This window comes from Mus musculus, chromosome 16, assembly GCF_000001635.26.
Source record: "Mus musculus strain C57BL/6J chromosome 16, GRCm38.p6 C57BL/6J".
In the NCBI taxonomy this organism is placed as follows: Eukaryota; Metazoa; Chordata; class Mammalia; order Rodentia; family Muridae; genus Mus; species Mus musculus.
This window is the reverse complement of record NC_000082.6, coordinates 15,525,496-15,531,495: the sequence shown is the minus strand read 5'-3', so window position 1 is coordinate 15,531,495 and position 6,000 is coordinate 15,525,496. Positions and strand designations below refer to the sequence as shown.

At 41.0% G+C, this 6,000-nt stretch overlaps 1 long non-coding RNA gene across 1 annotated transcript in view; it reads left to right on the top strand.

Moving 5' to 3' along the window:
- Window positions 1-2,489: 2,489 nt before the first annotated feature.
- Gm41424 overlaps window positions 2,490-6,000 on the top strand; it is a 38,773-nt gene continuing 35,262 nt past the window's right edge. Inside the window, exon 1 of the long non-coding RNA XR_875933.1 lies at window positions 2,490-2,655. This is a non-coding gene — a long non-coding RNA (predicted gene, 41424). The remainder of the gene's footprint in view (window positions 2,656-6,000) is intronic.

Below are 6,000 nucleotides of genomic sequence, written 5' to 3'. Positions count from 1 at the left end.
GGTATGCAATAGGTCAATTATTAATATTCTGTAATAACCAATTTGATTGCTGTTTTGAACACGGAACAGACACTTAGTCAGGTTTTTAAGACACAATTTTTGTTATAGGTTTTCTAAAATACCCGAATATATCTTACAATTCCTTATTAGCACCACAGTAGTTCTAATAGGATGTTGAATCTGTGCTTTGCCGTGAATGCCACCTCGGCTTTGCTAACCCTCGGCCTTCCTCTCAGGCAGAAGAAGCTGAAGGCAGCCCAATCTGTTGTAGTCCAGAAAACCCAAGTGAGGGCGCCAGAGCACCCTGAGTCTTAGCGGGGGGAAAAATACAGCTATCCCGGTCGGGACAGGTGGAGGCTCATGGGACAATGGCGAGCACAGCCCCCTCCTGAGTTCGCTACAAAGCTGCCTGCTTTCTGGTGGCCTCCTGCACCACTACAGCTCAGGGAAAGCTGTGTGCCCCAAGGCCCCGCCCCACAGTAGCTAGCAGCTAGCTGGCTCCACGTGAGCCAACGATCAGCTGGGAGGATGAGAAAAATGACTTTACAATAATGTTTTCTCTTGCCAAAGAATTGTTGTGGGCACAGCTAATATTTAATTACCATTGATTATAATTAATAACAATTATAAAGGCTTTCTTTATTTTCTGCAAAGCCTTCTGTAGTAAACTAAAACCCTAAGTAATAAAAAGATATTGCCTCTGAATCTTTTCAGGTGCAACAGCTACTCCCCAGAACTTAAAAGCTCCTTGTGTGAGAGCAAGGATTTAAAGTAAACTTCCCTTGAGAGGCATTAGCTAATAAAATATTTCTACTTAGAAAACAATATACACTGGAAGGTTCAAACTCTTGGCTTCTTGTATAGAAGCAGAAATGATAAAAATTTCTCACATAATGTAGATCTATATTTAGCCATACCTAGATGCAAAATATTCCAGTTATTACAAACTCACTAGAAGCAAAACCTTTACAATCATTAAGATGCAAAGGAGAGAAAAAAAAACTTTTGGATCTATAATAACTATATAAAAAGTATGCAAGCCAGATTGTAATGCCTTTATAAATTCTACAGTCTGCTTGACCCTTATAAACTATGAATTTGAATTTTATTAAAACAGCATCTGGCTAGATCTGCAAAGGTGTTCTTTCAGCTAAAAGGAATTTCCCCTGGAGGCAAATTTCCAGAGCTTCCCTAGGCACCGTTTGCAAGACAAAGGAAAGTCACACAAACCGAGCAGAAGCTGCTCTGAGCTTAGTTCCTCTTGCCATGAGGACAGATATTAGAATTACTAGTTTCTTTTGTAACATTAGATTATAACTATAACTGTGGGAAAGCAAAACCCAATTTCAAACAATTTATCATTTATAGAATTAATATTAGAAGCATTACCATCATATTATGAAGTTTGGCTGCCAATTTATACCTATGAATACATGACAGTACAAGCTTTAATGCTTCATTAAAGAGACATTGCTTTAAATCTTATCTTTAAATTTACTTTCTAGGATAAGAATCACATTAAATATTATCTCAGCTAGAAGTATCTTAGGAGGCCCAGTTTTTTGGCCTGCTTATGAAAAGACTCCTGAGTTGTCAATTTAAGGCTAATCTTCTGTTACTAATGTAACAATTATTTAATCTTAACCAATAACTTATGAGCTGATTGTGAAGACATGCAGAGCACATTACCAGTAAAAAACCCAATGAAGCAGTTACACTTAGACCAATCAGAGACTATTAATTTTTTTCTAGCTATAATTATAAAATAAAAAGCACTCTATCATTAGCTAAATGCAATAATCACGAATGCAGAGAATTTTCTTAGGACAAACCATCTATCAGCTTTTTCTGCCCCAATACCATGAGGCTGCAGACTCTCTTTTTTTCCTTTAAAGAACAGTTTTTCCAGCAGGGGCCCTCCTGCTATGTGCCTGATTCCTGGCTAAAACCTGTAGCCACTCTTGGCTTTGCTATGCCAGCAGAGAAAGATTTAGTCATCTTTTATCTTCCAACATGAAAACACAGAACATTCATTCATTCATTCAGACTGGACATGAGCATACATGGATTGAACACGTGAACAGACTGGTGCACCAGACATTAGACAAGACCTTAGACAAAAACACAAAGAGGGCAGAGAACTTCTGCTGTAGGGCTCAGAGAAAGCAAAGCAGGGCACCCCTAAAATTTCTCTCTGCTTCTGGAACATTTTCCTCCTGCCTGATGCGGCCATCTGCCTGATTATTAAATCCCTTTTATTAAACCCTTTCTTTTCTCACGCCTGAAAAAGCAGCTTCTGGAAGCTGTGGCTAACTGCCTGTTAAGTTCCTAGATCCTGATAATCTCACTGCTGAACCTAAGTGAATCCAGCTTGTGGGTTTAGCACCATTCCAGCTTAGACTGTACCACACCGGGCAACCTTTTGCCTGTTGCTTCTTGTGTTCCAGTACGAATTTTCTTTAATTATCTTCTTCTTCCATGGATCTCCAAACCAGCAGTGCTTCTTCTAAATGTCCTCTGCCTTTCCCAGGTCCTGTGTTGGTTTGCCAAATTGTTGAGGCCGACCAGCGGCTCACATGTCCAGGTTTGAGCCTGGAAGGCATCTTGGAATCTGGAAGAAAAGAGGGAATCTAGGCGATGAGAGAAAGGATTGAGGTAAGTCAAGACCTTCTGATCAAAGCTCAATTTTAATATCGGGGAGCATGCCTTATAAAGAAGAGGGTGCCCATTCCCACTGAATCATCCTTGGAGTCCAGCTGCAGGTGACCACGTGTAGGCTTTGGAAGATTTTGGCTAGCCAGTTCGGCCTCAGGCAGGTGGCAGGTAGTGGCATATCAAAGGAGAGGGATGAGGAGCAGCACACCAGCTGGCTCTGCCTCAGTGGCTGATGCTCTGAGGCCAGCCTAGCTAGGTTGGAACGAGGTAACAGTATATCTATCTCGAGCTTTTGTCCCCACCTGAAAGAACACGCTCAGGACAACCGGAATCTTCTGCGGCAAAAGCTTTATTGCTTACTTCTTCAGGAGCAAGAGCGAGAATGGCAAAACCCCCGTCCCTTTTAAGGAGAATTATCCTCCGCCTAGGACGTGTCGCTCCCTGATTGGCTGCAGTCCATTGGCTGAGTTGTCGTCACGGGGAAGGCAGAGCACATGGAGTGGAGAACTACCCCGGCACATGCGCAGATTATTTGTTTACTACTTAGAACACAGGATGTCAGCGCCATCTTGTAATGGCGAATGTGAGGGCGGCTCCCCACATATATCCTTTTGTTTTAGGATAAAATGTTCTGTAGATATCTGTTAAATCCATTTTTTTTCATAAAAAATTTTTCTGCTAGTTTCGCTGAGTCTCTGTTTAGTTTCTGTTTCCAGGATCTGTCCATTGACGAAAGTGGGGTGTTGAAGTTCCCACTATTATTGTGTAAGGTGCAATGTGTGCTTTGAGCTTTACTAAGGTTTCTTTAATGAATGTGGATGCCCTTGCATTTGGAGCATAGATATTCAGAATTGAGACTTCCTCTTGGAAGATTTTACCTTTGATGAGCATGAAGTGTCCCTCCTTGTCTTTTTTGATAACTTTGGGTTGGAAGTCGATTTTATTCAATATTAGAATGGCTACTCCAGCTTGTTTCTTCAGAATATTTGCTTGGAAAATTGTTTTCCAGCCTTTCATTCTGAGGTAGTGTCTGTCTTTTTCCCCTGAGATGGGTTTCCTGTAAGCAGCAAAATGTTGGGGCCTGTTTGTGTAGCCAGTCTACTAGTCCATGTCTATTTATTGGGGAATTGAGTCCATTGATATTAAGAGATATAAAGGAAAAGTAATTGTTGCTTCCTATTATTTTTGTTGTTAGAGTTGGCATTCTGTTCCTGTGACTGTCTTCTTTTAGGTTTGTTGGATTATTTTCTTGCTTTTTCTAGGGCGTGGTTTCTGTCCTTGTATTTTTTTTTTCTTTTCTGTTATTATCCTTTGAAGGGCTGGATTCGTGGAAAGATAATATGTGAATTTGGTTTTGTCATGGAATACTTTGGTTTCTCCATCTATGGTAATTGAAAGTTTGGCTGGGTATAGTAGCCTGGGCAGGCATTTGTGTTCTCTTAGTGTCTGTATAACATGTGTCCAGGCTCTTCTGGCTTTCATAGTCTCTGGTGAAAAGTCTGGTGTTAATTCTGATAGGCCTGCCGTTATATGTTAGTTGACCTTTTTCCCTTACTGCTTTTAATATCCTATCATTATTTAGTGTGTTTGTTGTTCTGATTATTATGTGTCGGGAGGAATTTCTTTTCTGGGTCCAGTCTATTTGGAGTTCTGTAGGCTTCTTGTATGTTCATGGGCATCTCTTTCTTTAGGTTTGGGAAGTTTTATTCTATAATTTTGTTGAAGATATTTGCTGGCCCTTTAAGTTGAAAAGTCTTCATTCTCATCTAATCCTATTATCCGTAGGCTTGGTCTTCTCATTGTGTCCTGGATTTCCTGGATGTTTTGAGTTAGGATCCTTTTGCATTTTGTATTTTCTTTGATTGTTGTGCCGATGTTCTCTATGGAATCTTCTGCACCTGAGATTCTCTCTTCCATTTCTTGTATTCTGTTGCTGATGCTCGCATCTATGGTTCCAGATCTCTTTCCTAGGGCTTCTATCTCCAGCGTTGCCTTGCTTTGGGTTTTCTTTATTGTGTCTACTTCCCTTTTTAGTTCTAGTATGGTTTTGTTCATTTCCATCACCTGTTTGGATGTGTTTTCCTGTTTTTCTTTAACGACTTCTACCTGTTTGGTTGTGTTTTCCTGTTTTTCTTTAAGGACTTATAACTCTTTAGCAGTGTTCTCCTGTATTTCTTTAAGTGAGTTATTAAAGTACTTCTTGTTGTCCTCTACCATCACCATGAGATATGCTTTTAAATCCGGGTCTATCTTTTCAGGTGTGTTGGGGTGCCCAGGACTGGCTGAATTGGGACTGCTAGGTTCTGATGATAGTGAGTGGTCTTGGTTTCTGTTAGTAAGATTCTTACGTTTGCCTTTCGCCATCTGGTAGTCTCTGGAGTTACTTGTTATAGTTGTCTCTGGTTAGAGCTTGTTCCTCTCATGATTCTGTTAGCCTCTATCAGCTGACCTGGGAGTCTAGATGTCTCCTGAGTTTCAAAGGTTAGAGCACTCTCTGGAGGCAAGCTCTCCTCTTGCAGGGAAGTTGCACAGATATCTGGCATTCGAATCTGCCTCCCGAAGAAGATGAAGGCCCAAAACAGGGCCTGTCCCAGAAGCTGTTAGTTTCTGTAGTCCATGCTCTCACCTGTGCAGACTAGTCTCGGCTGGATTCAGGAACCAAGATGGCTCCCCCAGGTATTCTGGCAAAGCCCTCCCGGCAGGGGTGGACACCTCTCCTCTGGCAGGGAAGGTGCCCGGATGTCTGGAGCCCGAAATGGCATCTGCCTCAGTAGCTCTGTGGCTTCTGCCTGTCCTAGAAGCTGTTAGCTTCTGTAGTTCATATTCTTACCTGCACAGACTAGTCTCTGCGGGATCAGGAACCGGAGTAGGTATTTTTTCCTCCCAAGAATATATGATGTATATTTCTTCACATCAAGAAAATATTTTGTGTGGATGTTTTGTTGGACTACACTCTTTAGGGAATTTTGCCTAAAAGTGTACAAAATAAAGGGTGTCATGTGTAGTCAGGCAAGATGGGAACCTGTAAAATTGTCTACTCTGACTAGGGTGGTGAAGGTCAAACAATGTAAACTTTCTAGGGGCCATGATGAAACTACAGAAGCTATAAGAGATCTAGAAAGGGTAGTAATTATTTTCCCATTTTAAGTTCCTTTCAACAACCCAATATGGCTTGTGAAAAAGCCATATGGCTCCCAGAGAATTGTCAATTACAGACAGCTAAATAACATAGTTCCCTGACCCTATCCTGCTGCTATACCAAATATTGCTCTTTTAATTGAATAACTAATATGAGTGATGGAATCTTTCCATGGTGGTGTATTAGACATTAGTAATGCATTTATT